Source organism: Anolis carolinensis, chromosome 6 (assembly GCF_035594765.1).
Source record: "Anolis carolinensis isolate JA03-04 chromosome 6, rAnoCar3.1.pri, whole genome shotgun sequence".
Lineage (NCBI taxonomy): Eukaryota > Metazoa > Chordata > Lepidosauria > Squamata > Dactyloidae > Anolis > Anolis carolinensis.
The window spans coordinates 33,105,037-33,122,690 of record NC_085846.1 but is presented as its reverse complement, the minus strand read 5'-3'; the positions used below and the strand labels follow the sequence as shown (position 1 = coordinate 33,122,690).

Here is a 17,654-nt window from a genome sequence, read left to right as displayed (position 1 = left end):
CGTTATTGCTTCAGTTTCCCAGTCAGTCAGGTTGCTAACTAAAGTTACAGCTGTCGCAATTACAAAAACATTGTTTGAAATGTGCTGCATTATCTGACAATATTGCAGATTCCTTGATGCTTGGTGAAAATCTAAGATATTGATGGTTTCAAACATTGGTTGGAAACACCCAGTACACTACGAAACTGAGAAATAATCATTATAACAATAATAATAAATTCCTAGGCTCAGTAACAGTAGGATATGAGAGCTCGGGGACCTGCAGGGGAGAAATAAATTTTGAGGTAAGATTTGAAGGAAATAAGAGGTGGCATTACACAAGAGTTGTTCCAGCAGGGTTGGCTCAAACAAAAAAAATAATGTGCTACTGGAAGCAATGGACATAATGTCCCTGAGCTTTCTCGTTTTGTGTACCCAATCAACTTGGTCTAGCACTTGAATCTTATTTCAACAACAGTGACAGGAAACTTGTTTTGGTAGGTGAGAAATGAGCTAGAGCTGAGGGAAGCTAAGTGTTTTGTGGGCTGCCTGCTGGCAGAAAGATCCTAGGAGTTACAGTTCAAAAAAGTGACTTTTCTGAGCAATTGAAGTGGCAAGGTGAGCATTGCTGTAGTGGAGTTTATAATCTGTCCCTTATTGTCTATATTGAATATAACAATTAATCACAATCCTCTTTCCTCTCTTCTTAATTTGAAGGAATCTAGGCATTAAAGTTCAAAATAATTTTTTTGAGTAATGGAAGTGGCAAATGGGAACATTTTCTTGGTGGCTTTTACAATCTGTTCCTTATTGTCTATATTGCATATCACAATTAATTGCAATCCTCTTTCTTCCATGCACCCCACTTACTTTTTAACTCCCCGAGAAGTCATCCACTTTATTTTCCAATGTCCTTTTAATATACCCATTTCTTTCATCCTCCCCTCATGGGATTGACACTTGAGACCCTTTTCCATTCTGGCCTTCAGTGATGTGGGCCCTTCTTTAGGAAAACTCACACTGCACCCAGTGGGGAGTTTTTGGCACATGAGGCTTAAATAAGTTTGTGCTCGATGAGCCCCGTGCAATTCAATTCCTTTTCCATCATCTGTCACTTTTTGTGGGTGTTAGTGCCATGTGTGCAAAATTCAAGATCCCAGTGGACTTGCAGCTGCTCTTCTAGTTTGTCATCTCTTCTGAATCTTCCTTTCTGGTTTGTCAGCATTGCTTTTGAACTGTGGACGGAGCTATATGTCCCCCAGGATTTTACAATAAAATAAATGTTGTAGCTTCACAATCTACATGTTACTGAAAATATTATTTTTCCCGCTCGCATAAACAACATATATTGAGTCTGTCTCTATCTTACTCTCTCTTCCTTCCTTTATTCCTTCTTGTCTTCCTTTCTTTGACAACTAAGCATTTTATTAGTCACGGAAAGGGGGAAAGGAAGCTATGCAGAGCACAGAAGTCATGTCCTGGAAAGTTTACTCAATCACTTTTCTGTCTTCTGCATTTTGAGAAGGCATTGCCTCTGAATTTTTCATGCAAATAGTTGCAACCAAAAGGACTATGAAAGTGCACAGAGAGGTAAACCACTAAGCTGAAGAACTTGCTGACCGGAATGGTGGTGGCTCGAGTCCACGGGGTGGGGTGAACTGTCACTAGCCCCACCTTCTGCCAACCTAGCAATTCAAAAATATGCAAATGTGAGTAGATCAATAGGTACTGCTTAGGTGGGAAGATAGCGGCGCTCCATGCAGTCATGCTGGCCACATAATCTAGGAGTCGTTTACGGACAAAGTCGGCTTTTCGGCTTAGAAATGGAGATGAGCACTATTCCCCAGAGTCGGACTCAACTAGGCCTAATGTCACGGGGAAACATTTACTTATAACAACATATGCACACGAAAGTTGAGATTCATAATTTTGCATCTAATACCACATGCTCTGTTCCTCTTAAAGCACTGTGGCATATGTTTCTGTAGTAAAGGTGGTAGATAGCATTAGCCTGTGACTCTTGGAAACTGTTCTCTATAATTTCATAATTATGGTTTGTGTTCTGTTCCCTGTTTACTAAGAGGTCCCCCTGAAATCTTTCTTAGGCGTGTTGCAGGCTGGCCAGTCATCCCCCACCTTGTACTTTGCCTCTTCATTTGATCTGCTTATTGCTTCTGTGCTAATTGGTCAAGTGAGTTACCTTCCTGCAAAGCATCTTACCTGCCTGATCCACTTTAGGCCTCTAAGCTGACAAGTTGCAGAAATGGCTGATGCAGAGAGCATCCATTGCTGTGAGCTTTCCAGTGGCGTGAAGATTTCTGGTCCTTTGCCTTTTTGGCTGTATCAGAGCAACCGAATATTAATACAGTGAACTTGTAAGGGTTTCCCACGTATAAGTCGTGCTTTTTCCAATTTCTGGGCATTCCCCAATTTTTTAAAAAATCTGTAAGCCTTTTAGACCTCATGGTTGAAAATATAACACAAAAGAGATCAAGTTGGGTTGTTTTATATATTGGAATTGGGTAAATGGTTTTGTAGGTTTGCAGAACAATCTTATGCATTTTGGAACTGGAAGGAAGGAAAGAGTTAAACCTAGAGTAAGTCTAGTTCTTACTCCCACTGACCCTTCCACATAGCTGAATAAAATCCCGCATTTTCTACTTTGAACTGGAATATATGGCAGTGTGTACTCAAATAACCCAGTTCAAAGCAGATATTGTAGGATATTCTGCCTTGATATTCTAGGTTATATGGCTGTGTGGAAGGGCCCCAGGTAAACAAGGATAGGATGTGACTGGTTTATAATTTGGGTGCATGTGTGTGGATATTTATGCTGATCTATAGCGGGGGATAGGAACTCAGTTTAGATCTGCAATGCCCAGAATGCCTCAACTTTTTTGTGCTAGCTAAGATTGATGGTAATCACAGCTCAATAACATCTGGAGAGTTGCATTAGTTCATACTCTGATCTGTAGTGTAATATCTTGGATCCATTTTGGAATTTAGAAAACAGAACAATTACTGCATTTTAGAATAACATTTATGTATTTTTGCTGACACTTTTTATGTGTATTTTAATCTGCATGTATTGCTTTCAGTATTTTGTACATTGGCACCACATCCTGTCTGGTAGTAAAAACCAAGTAGAGTTGGTTCTGATTAGTATTTGGATGGAAGACCATCAACAAATTGTAGGTGCTGTTAGCTATGTTTTAGAGCAGTGGTTCTCAACCTGTGGGTCCCCAGGTGTTTTGGCTACAACTCCCAGAAATCCCAGCCAGTTTATCAGGTTTTAGGATTTCTGGGAGTTGAAGGCCAAAACATTTGGGGACCCACAGGTTGAGAACCACTGTTTTAGAGAAAAAAAATGGCAAAACCACCTCTGAGTATTCCTTCCCAAAGAAAACTTATGAAATTCATGGTATCTCCATAGGTTGATGACCACTTAAAGGCACATGCACACACTCAAGTCATTTTGAGTCTCAGTAGTAGGAAGAAAGTGGGATACAATATCATCATCTATTTTTAAAATGCATAGCTATGACATACATAAAGAGGATGCCAAACAAAGTAGTATTGGGAAGGAAGGCATTTCCTGAGGGGGCACATATGTGCAGGATTCTACTGAGTGTGAGCGTGTTGAGAGGAAAGAACCAGATGGACAGAATAGAGAAACATTAGGGAAACATCTAGGCAGATCCAGAAGAAGCTAATACATTGGGGTGTTCTGTGGTTTCTGGGCCGTATGGCTGTGTTCAAGCAACAATTTATCTTGACATTTCACCTGCATCTGTGGCTGGTGCTAGAACACAGCCATACAGCCCAGAAACAACACAACACCCCAGTGATTCTGGCCATGAAAGCTAATACAGAGCTAATACATTGTTCAGAAAAAGTAGCAGATGGCATTAGGTTGTCCATCTCTCCTCAGTGATTCTTCACAAATTAGACTTTGAGGAGTGGCGTTTAGGATCCTCAACCAAGGGAGCTCTGGTTCTCAACCTGTGGGTCCCCAGGTGTTTTGGCCTACAACCAGAAATCCCGACCAGTTTACCAGCTGTAAGGGTTTCTGGGAGTTGACGGCCAAAATACCTGGGGACCCACAGGTTAAGAACCACTGCTCTAGGGCCTCATCAGACTACAAATCCCAGGATTCCACAGGATATTATCATAGTTGATAATGTGGAATATAGCACTATAATTGCGTAGCATGAAAGAATCTCAAATGCTGAAATGAGAGAAATGTTTTAAATATGATCTTGATCCAAATTGCTGGAATGGGGTGAGGGATTAATGCTTTCTCTATATTCCCGGAGGTCATGTTCCAGATTGCTTAAGCGGAGGAAGGAGCCTTCAGTTTCATCCTCTTCCATGCAGTCCTATAAACGTCCTTTTCCAGTGCTTTCAGTTCTACTGGGGGAAAGAACTAAAAGAGAACCACTACACTACTCTCTTTTTCCTAGCAGAATTAGAGTCTACCAGCCTGTCAGTCAATGATTTCATGGGCTGATAGAAACCAGATTCTGCTGGGAGCCAGCACGCAGGGAGACGTCGCTCCTCTTATGGTTTGCAGTGGTAAAAGCGCATAAGGGAAGATTTGGATGGTGAAGAACTCTCCCTTCCCAAGTGCCACATGTGGGCCCTAGATTGCACACTCCTGCATTACTTAACAAGTAATCTTTGTAGTTATGTCCAAATAGGATATATTGCTATTTTATTTTAAATGAACGTGCATCAGTTTGGACTCTGTTTCAGAAAAGCTTTATTAAGAGGCTGTTTGTCAGAAGAGAATGTTTAGAATTTAGGGGTGTAAATTTTATGATCTCAGCTTCAGCACTGCCTCCAAACCGCAGCAGCGGATTCTTGGGTATGAAAATCCAAGCAACAGTGTTGGCGCTTAGAGCAAAACATGTAAATGAGCACACTGCAGTTTGCTGTGTGATGTCTTAGGCAGGGTGAAACATAAGGCCTTAACTTAACAATTTCCATTCTTGTTAGTGCGTGAGTGAATGTTCTGGGTTCTTATCTCTTGTGTAAAATCAAAGATGTTTTGATCCTAGATGTTATTTTGTGCTACCACATTTACGCAGTATGAAGAGATTTCCTCACTGTTTTTTTTTTCTTCATATATGAAGAGCTCAGGAGCCTGTTTATTGGACTCTGGATATCCTAGCCAGCCCTTCCTCTGGTTTCAGAGGCTTAGCCAAGCATTGATCATACACATGAAAGTTTATTTTCATAACCTTAAAGGCCAGGAACTTCCTTTCTTTTCTGCTTTTTAAAAGGATGTTGGTCTTCCTTGCAGCCACAAGGAAAAAAAGGATATTAATTGAGCTTGCACAGAAATCATTTCACACTTCCCCCCTCCCTTACAACCCTTAATGTAGTTTGCCTATGATTCCCTTTGTTTTACCTCCTCCCCATCTATCTCATCTCTGCCAGTAAATCTCAACTGCAACCCCGGAGCCAACCTCAACCTCCTCCTTTGCACTGTTGTTTATAATCCCCCAAGATTTATTATAGGCACATGGATTCTTTCGGTCATTGGTCCCTTCTTTCTGCTGCAGCTTGCCAATGTCCATGATCAGCTCTCCAAAGACCTGCTTTGCTCCCCGGTGGATCACATTCTGCTTTTGTACTACATCAGGATCCCCTTGTAGCGCGCACACTCCTCGGGCGGCCACTTTGTCTCCAGGTGCAGTTTGGCTCCCTCTCAGCCCTGGACTTCGGCCGCGGCTTGTTTTGCAGCTGCAAAAGTCCTGAGTCAGCAGGAAAAGCCCTTGCTGGGTGCAGGGATGGTGGGAACTGGGAGCCAGCCAGGCGGTTGCATGTTAAGAGGGTTGTTTAAACGGCTGGAAAGGGAACAAGTTTATCTCCTGCAGTGACTATTTTTTGTTTCGTCAAGGGCTTAATTTGAACTTGGACTCCCACCAAAGCTAAAGCCCTGCAACTACTTTTGGCCCAGAACTTGTAAAGAAAGGGAGAGAGATGTGCCTTTCTTCTCTCTTAGAAGAAGATAACCTCTGAACATGGGGAGAACACATTTGTTTCACCACCAAGGAACCCAAGCAAGTCCTTGCCCCCAGGTCTGGGTTTAAGATGCAGCGGGTTTGATGATTCTTTTGGAAATTTGAGAGGCTACTGTTTGAAAAAATTAAAATAATAATATGGCTGATTCACTTTTTTTTCACTTTCATGAGCATCCTGTACCCCTAATCTCATAACCAGACAGCCTACTTTACAGTAAAATCTATTTCATACAAAAGTTAAAACATCATTATAGCAATTCTGTTACAAACACTCTAATAATTAGACCTGTTTAAAACACAAGAGAGAACTACTATAATGGTTTGAGCATTGGCCTATGATTCTGGAAACCAGGATTCGAATCCTGGGTCGACAGCAGTATGTGTGAAAAACATCTTGGAGTCCTCGTGGACAACAACTTAAACATGAGCCAACAATGTGATGCAGCAGCTAAAAAAGCCAATGGGATTTTGCATAAATAGGAGGATAGTGTCTAGATCCAGGGAAGTCATGCTACCCCTCTATTCCGCCTTGATCAGATCACACCTAGAATACTGTGTCCAATTCTGGGCACCACAATTTAACGGAGATGTTGACAAGCTGGAATGTGTCCAGAGGAGGGTGACTAAAATGATCAGGGGTCTGGAGAACAAGCCCTATGAGGAGCGGCTTAAAGAGCTGAGCATGTTTAGCCTGCAGAAGAGAAGGCTGAGAGGAGACATGATAGCCGTGTATAAATATGTAAGGGGAAGTCATAGGGAGGAGGGAGCAAGCTTGTTTTCTTCTGCCTTGGAGACTAAGACATAGAACAATGGCTTTAAACTACAGGAAAAGAAATTCCACCTGAACATTAAGAAGAACTTCCTAACTGTGAGAGCTTTTCAGCAGTGGAACTCTCTGCCGCGGAATGTAGTGGAGGCTCCTTCTTTGGAGGCTTTTAAGCAGAGATTGGATGGCCATCTGTCGAGTGTGCTTTGAATGCAATTTTCTGCTTATTTGCAGGGGGTTGGACTGGATGGCCCTTGAGGTCTCTTCCAACTCTATGATTCTATGAATCCCTACTCATCCAAGGACACCTATTGGATTACCCTGAGCAAGTCACACTCTCTCAGCCTCAGAGAAAAGCAAAGGCAAAGCCCCCTTGAAGAAAACTTGCCAAGAAAATTGCATGATAGGATCACCATACATTCAAAATAATTTCAAAGCAGCCCATTAAGACACAATAAAAAACTCATAACAAACCCCATTACAAGATTATTCTGTCACAATGACATAAGAGTCAGAGACCTGCCTAAAATGAAGGCACTTGACTTGCTGGTGGAATGACAGTAGACAGGGTCAATTAAGGGAAGTTGCAGTCCAACAACATGTGGAAAGCTACAGATTTTCCACCCCATCTTAGACCAGTCACCTTGTATAGGTCAAACTAGAGAGTCCATCTTTAGACCTACTCAAATGGTGGTGTGTCAGCTGGAGGAATTCTTTTGAGTGGTCAAAGAGTGGTCTGCTTCAAACAGGCACAACGAACCAACAGGAATCGGCTACACCTGGTTAGCGTGGCATTTTGGAGATAAATGAGTTGTACCTGCTTCAACATAGACTTCATAGTTATGTCAGAATCAGAGATGGATGTAGCCAGAATGCTGCCTAGTCCGGTTGGTGTTGGATGCCTTTTAGTTCATATAGCCGGAGGATGTTGACAAGTTGCTTAGACACCATACCTTTCCATCGTTGTTCCTATAAAAATGCAGCCAGATCTAGATGATCTCTCCAGAAGATGGGGGAGCCCAAGGCCTCTATAAGGAAAGGCGTTGTTTCCATGTCCTCAAAGGAGCAGGTATTTCAACCATTTTACAAGAGAACTGATGTGAATCCAACAGATTTGCATAATTACCGTCTGAGGTTGAACTTTCTTTTCCAGGGCAAATTCTTTGAGGAGGATGTGATGTTTCAGATTTGCAGGTTTTTGAGATGATACTGATTATTTGCCTCAATCTGGTTCTTTGCCTGTCTAGGAGATTGAAACTGCCCTGGTCATCCTAGTAATTGACCTTTGTCTGTAAATGGACAGAAAGAAGGCAACCCTGTTTGTTCTTCTAGACTCTTCGCCACTTTTGGTATTATCATTATACCCTTGCTGGACCACCTTGCTAGAATTACAGTCTGAAGCATAAAGCAGAGGTTTTATAGGTAAAGGTTTCCCCTTACCTTAAGTCCAGTCATGTCTGACTCTGGAGGTTGGTGCTCATCCCCATTTCTAAGCCGAAGAGCCGGCGTTGTCTGTAGACACCTCCAAGGTCATGTGGCCGGCATGACTGCATGGAGCGCGGTTACCTTCCCGCCAGAGCGGTACCTATTGATCTACTCACATTGGCATATTTTTGAACTGCTAGGTTGGCAGAAGCTGGAGCATCAGTGGGCGCTCACTCCGCTTCTGGGATTTGAACTTGGGACCTTTCGGTCTGCAAGTTCAGCAGCTCAGTGCTTTAACACACTTCGCCACCGGGGCTCCAGAGGTTGCATGGAAGACCTTGAAAGTAGCTACATTACTTCTAACATATTACTTATGGAATATAAATGCTGTCCTTTTTTATAGAGTAAAATTACTGTTACACACTCTGTCATATACTGTATATATAAATCTGTACGCATGTGTGTATTGTTCATTAATGTGAGGATAACTATCACGTCTAAAAGGTTTTGGTAGGGATTTTAGCTCATTTATTTTTATTAAGTTACTAGCTTGGGTGCTTCCCGGGTTATTTGAAAAAGTCATTTTTTAAAATTGTACAAAATGCATAAAGTTGTAGATTAACTATAACTGACATCATGGCAGGTTAACCCCGAGAAACTCCATCAGTACTTCAAATTTGTTATATTGGGCAAGTTTTCTCTAGATCAGTGGTTCTCAACCTGGGGTCTCCAGATGTTTTTGGCCTTCAATGCCCAGAAATCCTAATAGCTGGTAAACTGGCTGGGATTTCTGGGAGTTGTAGGCCCAAAACATCTGGAGACCCCAGGTTGAGAACCACTGCTCTAGATACATCGTCGATGGGGTTCCGTGTGCTCTCTGGCTGTAGGGCAAACTACAACTCCCACTATGGTGAGTCAGGTTCCTCAAAGCCCTCCAAGAGGTTGAGTTAGTCATGGGCAGGGGAGGGGGGGGGGGGGTTCTGTGTGCCAAGTTTGGTCCAGGTTCATCATCGGTGGAGGTCACAGTTTCTCTGGTTGTAGGTGAACTGCAACTCCCAGAAAGGAAGGTCAGTTCCCCCCAAATCCCTCCAGTAATCAAATTTCGGCATATCGGGTACTGTATGTGCCAAGTTTGGTCCTGATCCATCGGTGTTTGTGTTCACAGTGCTCTCTGGCTGTAGGTGAACTACAACTCCCCCAAATCAAGGTGAATTTCCTCCAAATCATAGAATCATAGAGTTAGAAGAGACCTCACGGGCCATCTAGTCCAACCTCCTGTCAAGAAGCGGGTAAAAGACCTCCAGTATTTTTTGTTGGTCATGGGGGTTCTGTATGCCAAGTTAGTTCCAGGTCCATCATTGATGGCGTTCAGAGTGCTCTTAGATTGCAAGTGAACAATACATCCCAGTGCCAATAACTCCTATAAATCGTAGTGAATTCTCCCCAAACCTCTTCAGTATATTCAGTTGCTGATCAATTCCTCTGTTTGCTGTGTGCCATAGGAAAGGGGGAGGCAGTGGTCAGGGTCATGCAAATTCCACACCAATGAAGAGAAACACTGTGATGTCTGTGGTGAAGGAAAAGCATAGTATCTAGAATGAAATTGTCCTCAAATGAAAGCCTTCGCTTGTGTGGTGGGCAGTATGGTGTTTGTATAGGACATTGGCAGGGCTCTTGGACATGATTACCGTGCTCTCTATCGCCTGCAATGTCATTGGAGGGAGGGCCATTGGTGTCTCCTTGGTAGTGGGAGTTATAGCTATTTATGGAAGTGGGAGCTTTTCTGTGTAAGTGGACCCCCCAGCCACATACATACATACATATTTTCACTTTTATTATGTGTATAGATTTTCTAAAATCATAAGAACATTGAAAGGTAATGCATTAGTAATGATTTAGCAATGCATTATTCTCAAAGTAACATAAAAATGTTGGGGAAAATGAAAAACACAAGACAGTACATCCTCCATATTTGCAAATGTTGTCTTGCGGATTTGATTTGCAGATTAAATTGTTGTAATATGTCCTCTATGGGAAATACTAGATCTTCCATCACAATACTGTGGACAATTTCCACTGTAATAATATTTCAAATGCTGATCTTGGTCGTACGGTGTTTGTGTTTCTTCTTGGAGAAAGACCATGGGATTCAAATATAGAGAGGTCTTTTGTCATGGCCATTGTTGGCTTTTAGACTTGTTCACTAGATGTTCTAATACTCTTAAAGATCTACATGAACTCATTGGGAGAGTTCATTGGCAGGTTCATTTTGAGGTGTTACCAATATACGAACAACACATGAGCCTATCTTTTGTTTCTATCTACCAGTCCTAAGCAAACAGTGAGAAACTTAAGCAGGTGTCTGGAATCGGTTCTGGGATGAACAAGGTTAAAAAAAAGTCAATCCTAATCCAGTTTTTCACTTTCATGAGAGTCCTGTACCCCTAACCCCAGTGAATGTGAAGGACTGATTATAGTGTGTTTGTGTTTATAATTTGGTGGGTACTTCCATGTCTTTCTACTCTAAAAAGAAACTCTCAGTGGATTTGTGCTACTTTACACAGAGTGTACCAGGACTAGCTAGAGATGATGGTGAAATGGGGAACAACACATCTGGAGGGTACCAGCTTGGCAAAGGCTGATATTACTCAAACTGAAAGCTGGAACAGATCTTTTTCTCTTATCTGCATTGGAGTTGCTCTGTGTTCCTAGGCATCAAAACAAAGAAAAGGTCTTGCAGATGCTTATCTGGAGGTGTTGGATATATCAAACGCTCTTTGGATTGAAGGACAGGATGTACCATTAGGCAAAGTGAAGCATTTCCCTCCGGCAGCAGATTGTGGGTATTGTAAAAGAGCATCAAGTTGTTACTCATTTACTCCATCTGTATTGCATTTTTACTGCCAGGGATGGGAAGAGATGTTTGCAGGATTTTTTTACATACTGAAGTAACTTTGCTGAGTTTTGTATACAATACACCTCCACTTGGAGTAGTTGGAGGTACTTCAAGGAGAGAAATGTCTTGGGGTGCTTCTATACTGTAGAATGAATGCAGTTTGACACCACTTTAACTGACGTGGTTCAATAGTATGAAATATTGTGAGTTGTAGTTTTAATCTGGATGAGGGCAAACAAATTGAAACTAAATCTACTCCTGGTCAGTTGTAAGGCCAAACAGGGGATAGGGTTGCAACCTGTGTTGGACAGAGTTACACTTCCCTGAAGACACAGGTTGCAACTTGAGAGTCCTCTTGGACTCATCGCTGAGCCTGGAACCTCAGATTTCGGCGGTGGCCAGGGGAACTTTTGCACAATTAAAACTTGTGTGCCAACTGCGCCTGCACCTTGAGAAGCCAGACTTGGCCACGGTGGTCCATGTTCCTGTTACATCTCGAATAGACTACTGCAATGCACTCTACGTGGTATTGCCTTTGAAGACTGTTTGGAAGCTTCAAGTAGTCCAATGGGCAGCAGCCAGGTTCCTTACTGGAGCGGCGTACAGGGAGCATACAACCCCCCTGCTGCGTCAGCTCTACTGGCTGCCTAAACGTTTCCGGTCCAAACCTGTCCGAACATATCTCCCTTTATGAACCAGTCTGAGCACTAAGATCAGCCGGGGAGATCCTCCTCTCGGTCCCACCGCCTTTGCAGGTGCGATTGGTGGAAACGAGAGACAGGACCTTCTCGGTGGTGGCCCTTCGGCTATGGAACTCCCTTCCCAGCGAGATTAGATTGGCCCTTCCCTCTTGGTGTTCAGAAAAAACTCAAAACTTGGCTATGTGAGCAGGGGTTTGATGAGTGATAACATTACTGAAGCAGGACTTGGTAATTAAAGTGGTTTCAAACTGTATTCATTCTGCAGTGCAGATGCACTCTTGGTTTGGCCCTGGTAAACTGGATTACATCTTTTTTATGTGTACTCCTCGTTCTAGACAGTTGGGTGTGCTGAGAAGTGTATTTATTTTGTGTAAACTAAATTCTTTGTTAATCTGGAAATATAGTAAGAAATTTTATGTGAAATTGTTGGTAAAGTTTGTTGCCCTTGCATTTGGAAATGGGTGTTTGTGGGTTGTTGTTATTTTGAAATAATAAGTTGATAGATTGTTTTATTTTTTATTGAGATAATTTAGAAAAACTGAGATAGCAGTCCAAGACGTCCTTTATTCAAAAATGCATGGGGAAACAGCCATTCATGTGAGTGATTGGAACCAGTCTTGGAGGTGGCCTTTCACAAATGACTTAAATAAATAGGCAATTTTTAGCAGAAATAGAAAAATTTTTATGAAGACTCTATTTCTCATCCATTCCACCAAAAGCACACCTCTTTCAATTGATTTTTCCCTTTCTTATAATCCCATTTTCTTAAACCTGCCTCACCTAGTCTAGAATCTAGATCAGGGGTCCCCAAACTAAGGCCCGGGGGCCGGATGCGGCTCTCCAAGGTCATTTACCTGGCCCCCGCCCTCAGTTTTATAATATAATATTTTTATATCATTTTAAATAATATAATATATTGTATATACATATAATATTGATAATAATGTTATAATGTTACTAGCTGTGCCCGGCCACGCGTTGCTGTGGCAAAGTGGTGGTGGTATTGGTTTAAAATTGTTGTGTAATTTTTATTTGACGTTATTTGCATTTTTTATTAATTTTATTATAAGTTATATTTTTATTTATTATATTTTATTATTTTCTTGTATTATTTGTAGTTATTTTCTGTTATTATAGTATTTTATTGTATTAATTTTTAGTGTTTTTTATTATTTTTTATTGGGTTGCTAGGAGACCAAGTTGGAGGAGCTTAGCCTTCTAACTGGCAGCAATTGGATAAAAGCAATTATTCCTCTTTCTCAAATTAGGACTTTCTTTTCTTTTTGTTGTATCAACCTAGAGGCGTGGATGATGGGTTGTGTTGTCAAATTTCGAGGTTGGGGGGCCTGTAGTTTTGTTGTTTTGTGGGTCGCTGTGATGCCATCACTCTTTTATATATATAGATACAATATAATACTAATAATAATGCCATATAATAATATTAATTATATGTTATATATTACATATAATATTACAGTATAGTGATATAGTTCAATATAGTAATATATAATGCTAATGTGATATGCTAACAATATAATATATTGTATGTACATACAGCTGCTCTGAGTCCCCTTCGGGGTGAGAAGGGCGGGATATAAATGTAATAAATGTAGTAAATGAATAAATAAATAATTTTAGACTTAAAGGATAAAGGTAAAGGTTTCCCCTGACGTTAAGTCCAGTTGTGTCCAACTCTGGGGTTGGTGCTCATCTCCATTTCTAAGCCGAAGAGCCGGAGTTGTCCATAGACACCTCCAAGGTCATGTGGCTGTCATGACTGCATGGAATGCCGTTATTTTCCCGCCAGAGTGGTACCTATTGATCTACTCACATTTGCATGTTTCTGAACTGCTAGGTTGGCAGAAGCTGGAGCTAACAGCGGGCGCTCACTCTGCTCCCCGGGTTTGAACCTGGGACTTTTCGGCCCGCAAGTTCAGCAGCTCAGTGCTTTAACACACTGAGCCACCGGAGGCTCCAATTTTAGGCTCACCTAAAGTCTGAAATGACACAACAACAATCCTAATTAACTTAACTATCTCATTGGCCAGAAGCAGGTCCACACTTCCCATTGAAATCCTGATAGGTTTATGTTGGTTACAATTGTTTTCATTTTTAAATATTGTATTGTTCTTTCATTGTTGTTGTTTGCACTACAAATAAGACATGTGCAGTGTGCATAGGAATTTGTTTTTTTCTTTTTCAAATGATAATTCGGCCCCTCCACAGTCTGAAGGATCGTAGACCGGCCCTCTGCTTTAAAAGTTTGAGGACCCCTGATCTAAATGCTTGAATTTTGTGACTTAAACCTTGTAAGTCACCAGCTTTGTAATTGACTTATTGCTGAAATAATTCAATCTCTTTAGTCTGAAAGTAAATTCCAGAAAGTTGCTAGCTCCTCCAGAAATTCCAAATCATTACCCAATTTTGCTAGAAAATATCCAACTTTATTGATAGTATAATAAGTGTAAGAGATTAGTTATTTTGTTTTTGTTTTGTTTGTTTCAAAGTCTTAAGGTGTCTAGTCCATCTCCTGTGAAGTTCAGAAAGGGCTCATGTCCCTTTAATTATATAGTGAAAGAGGGGAATGCAACAGGTGTTGTTACCTGCTTGTGAGCCAAGCAACACCTACTGAAATTCCTTCTTACCTCCAAGGAAATAGGAGCTTGCTCTGTTTTTAGAGTTCAAGGGGAAATGGATGCAGAGCCTAAGAGAAACAAAGGTGATTGGGTGATTTAGTCAAGGTTGATCTGTGATTTTGCAAGATTGCTTAGACAAGTGAGCCAGTTTATGGAATAAGGTTCAGCAGTTTGCAATCCTTACCTCAGAACATCAAGATGAAGGCTCAGGAAAGCACAGCCTTCACATTTGCGGGTTTGACTATTGTGAGTTTGATTGCACTATGTAATATGATTTTTGTTCCTGTGTTATAAATGTCATTTACTAATTGGTTCTATCATAAAAACATGGACAAAGTTTATTGAACTGCAAAAACTTCGTTTAGGTGGGATATCCCACATCAAATTTTGCTACAGTTTTTCAGTGAACATCTCGTAGAGTCTCAACCAATTCAATATAGTTTGTGGCAGCCACAAAAATGAAGTTTCTGGAGTATAACAATTACTTTCAAAGTAAGTGTTCCACAATTAAACAGGAAATAACACTTTCAAAGCAGGAACAGATTTTTTTTTCAAATTTTGTTACATAGTGGTATTTACAGATTTGATTAAAATGTTCTCTCTAGGTCTTCCATTCTTTGTTCTATGTATTTTTATATTATATTCTGCTTCTGTGTTTTAACTGCATTGTATCCCACTTCAAGTCATTTTAGACCCAAGGGAGGCCTTTTTTTTTTTTTTAAAGGAAGTGGACTGAAAGTTGACTTGTGGGACACTTCCTGTTGCAAAATAGTCCTCTCCTGGGTCTAGTGATATAGTACAATCCCCACATGCTCCTTAGAAATTATCTGGGGCAATCACATTCATGTTGGTGACACACTTCTTTAGACATGCATCATTTCGCGACATAGTCATTCAGTTTTAATAACAATATGTTTGGGGACACAACATATCTCATGAGAACCCTTCAATTATGTTTTGTAAAATATATGATTTGTAAGATGATAATATATTTTCTGAAATATAATTGAAAATGGTGCCCCATGCAGTCATGCCGGCCACATGACCTTGGAGGTGTCTACGGACAATGCCGGCTCTTTGGCTTAGAAATGAAGATGAGCACCAACCCTCAGAGTTGGACATGACTGGACTTAATGTCAGGGAAAAACCTTTACCTTTTACTAAGATGATAATAGCAAATTCCATGATTTGTGTCATTTCTTGTTGCATTTGCGTAACACACCATCACACTGCAGCTAACACGTGTGACAACACACGGTTTGGAAATCTCTAATTTAACATTTTAAATTAGTGATTCCCAAATTCTAGTAGTCTGGATGATTTGGACAGCAACTCCCAGATGCCTCCGATGCCATGGCCCAGCCCATGATCAGGGCTTCTGGGAGCTGAAGTCCAAAATGTCTAGAAGACCAGAGTTCAGGAAACACAGTTTTCAATCCTTATTTTTCAAACAGGTATGTTTCTTTACATTGCTTCATATCCTAACGAGTTAAAGTTAAAGCAAGTGGGTTTTTAAGTGTCAGCTGGGTTATGAGTCAGCACAGGACCTCAGTGACCAGGACATTGTCATATGTAAACCCTGTAAAATGAGTTCATGCTCAGCTCCTCTGATAAGGGACTGGATTGCCCTCTTCGTCGTAATTAGCATGTGTGCACTGTGACGTTTGGATTTTCCACTTAAGACGAAACTATATTGTTGCACATATTTTTTCTCTCTCCCTTAATGAGAAACAAAACCATGGAGATTGTAAAATAAACAAATTAGCTGTTTTGGATTTTCATACTCCAATTTAACAGAAGCTTTGCACTTGCTTGCTCATCCAGGTCGACAAATATTTTGAAAGGAATCTGGCGCAGAACTCCTGTGCTCTGGGAAAATGGAGGGGGTGGAGCTCCTGCATGCAAAGGAACGTGGAAGGAGGAGGAGGAGGGAGGAAGCGAGATATGATTTAACTCTTTCCCTCTGCCGTTGAGCCACTCCGTTCCCTTGCAAGGCGTGTGTGTGAGTGTGACAAGCTGCCAGCTGGCCTTGGCTCAAGTTTACGTGGGAGCTATGGTGGCCTCCCGCAACAGATGCTCTGTGGCGGATTGTGCTGCATCGACGGCCCTTCTTTCCCCCCCTCCCATGCCAAAGCACTTAGACTTAATTAAACATCTTCCGATTTTCCAAGCCAGGAACAAGAAGCTCCCTGGGCCTGGCTCCACGCCACTCCGTGCCGGAGAGAAGAGCAGCAGCAAGGCACCGGGGAAGGGCTCAGATGTGCCGCAGCCACCGTGTCACAGCACCCACTGCCTGTTCAGTGGGACTGCTCCCCCCACGGCTTCCTTTTGGACACACAAGCTCTCTAATCCCCAACTGCTCCCACCTGCTGTCTCTTCTGTTAATATGCATTCAGTCTTAATCCAGAGAGCCAAGGCTGGCTGGATATGATTCCTGGGTGTCTAAACACTGGTGCAGAGTGCCCAAGGATTTTGACATTTTCCTACTTATTTCTGCTCAGGGGCAATTTTCAACTCTGTTTGAGCTGGTTGCACCAATATCTAGAACTTGAAATACCTCCCTTTTGGGGGGTTGCAAATTCCTGATTTCTCTTCTTAAACTTTTCCCACTTTCCGCCTAAGAAATGTTTACGCGACCCCATGTGTGTATGTGTGTGTGTGTGTATATATATAATAGGTATAAAAATCAATCATTTACTGATAGTAAATCGACTTTTGTGAGGCATGCTAAGCAGACTGGTTTTCCTTTTTATGAAGTGCAGCTGAAACATTTTCTGCAGAGCCCGTTGTAAACTCTAGATTCACTGTTGTGAAATTTTTGTAACCCCAACATTAAGCCAAGCCCACAGTGGTTCTTAACCTGTGGGTTCTCAGGTATTTTGGCCTACAACTCTCAGAAATCCTAGTCAGTTTACCAGCCGTTAGGATTTCTGGGAGTTGAAGGCCAAAAAATCTGGAGGGATCCGCAGGTTGAGAACCACTGAGCTAAGGGGACCCCATTTGGGGTTGGGACCCACAGTTTAAGAAACAATGTTCTAGCCATCATTTGTGCTGGTTGTGGTTGTAATGGGGGAGGGGGGAGAGAAAGTAACTTTTCCAACTAGTTTTCTACCCTGTCTGAAGCTTTTTTCTATCAGTGTTCTGTCCTTCCGATGACATCTGGACTTGCAGACCAGATAAGAGGAAGGGGATTGCAAGGTTTTTCTTAAATCAGAAAAAAGT

At 41.6% G+C, this 17,654-nt stretch overlaps 1 protein-coding gene across 1 annotated transcript in view; it reads left to right on the top strand.

The window, feature by feature from the left end:
* The window catches only part of thra (thyroid hormone receptor alpha), a 169,938-nt gene that overhangs the window by 35,602 nt on the left and 116,682 nt on the right, over positions 1-17,654 (top strand). The gene's annotated exons all lie outside the window — the stretch shown is intronic.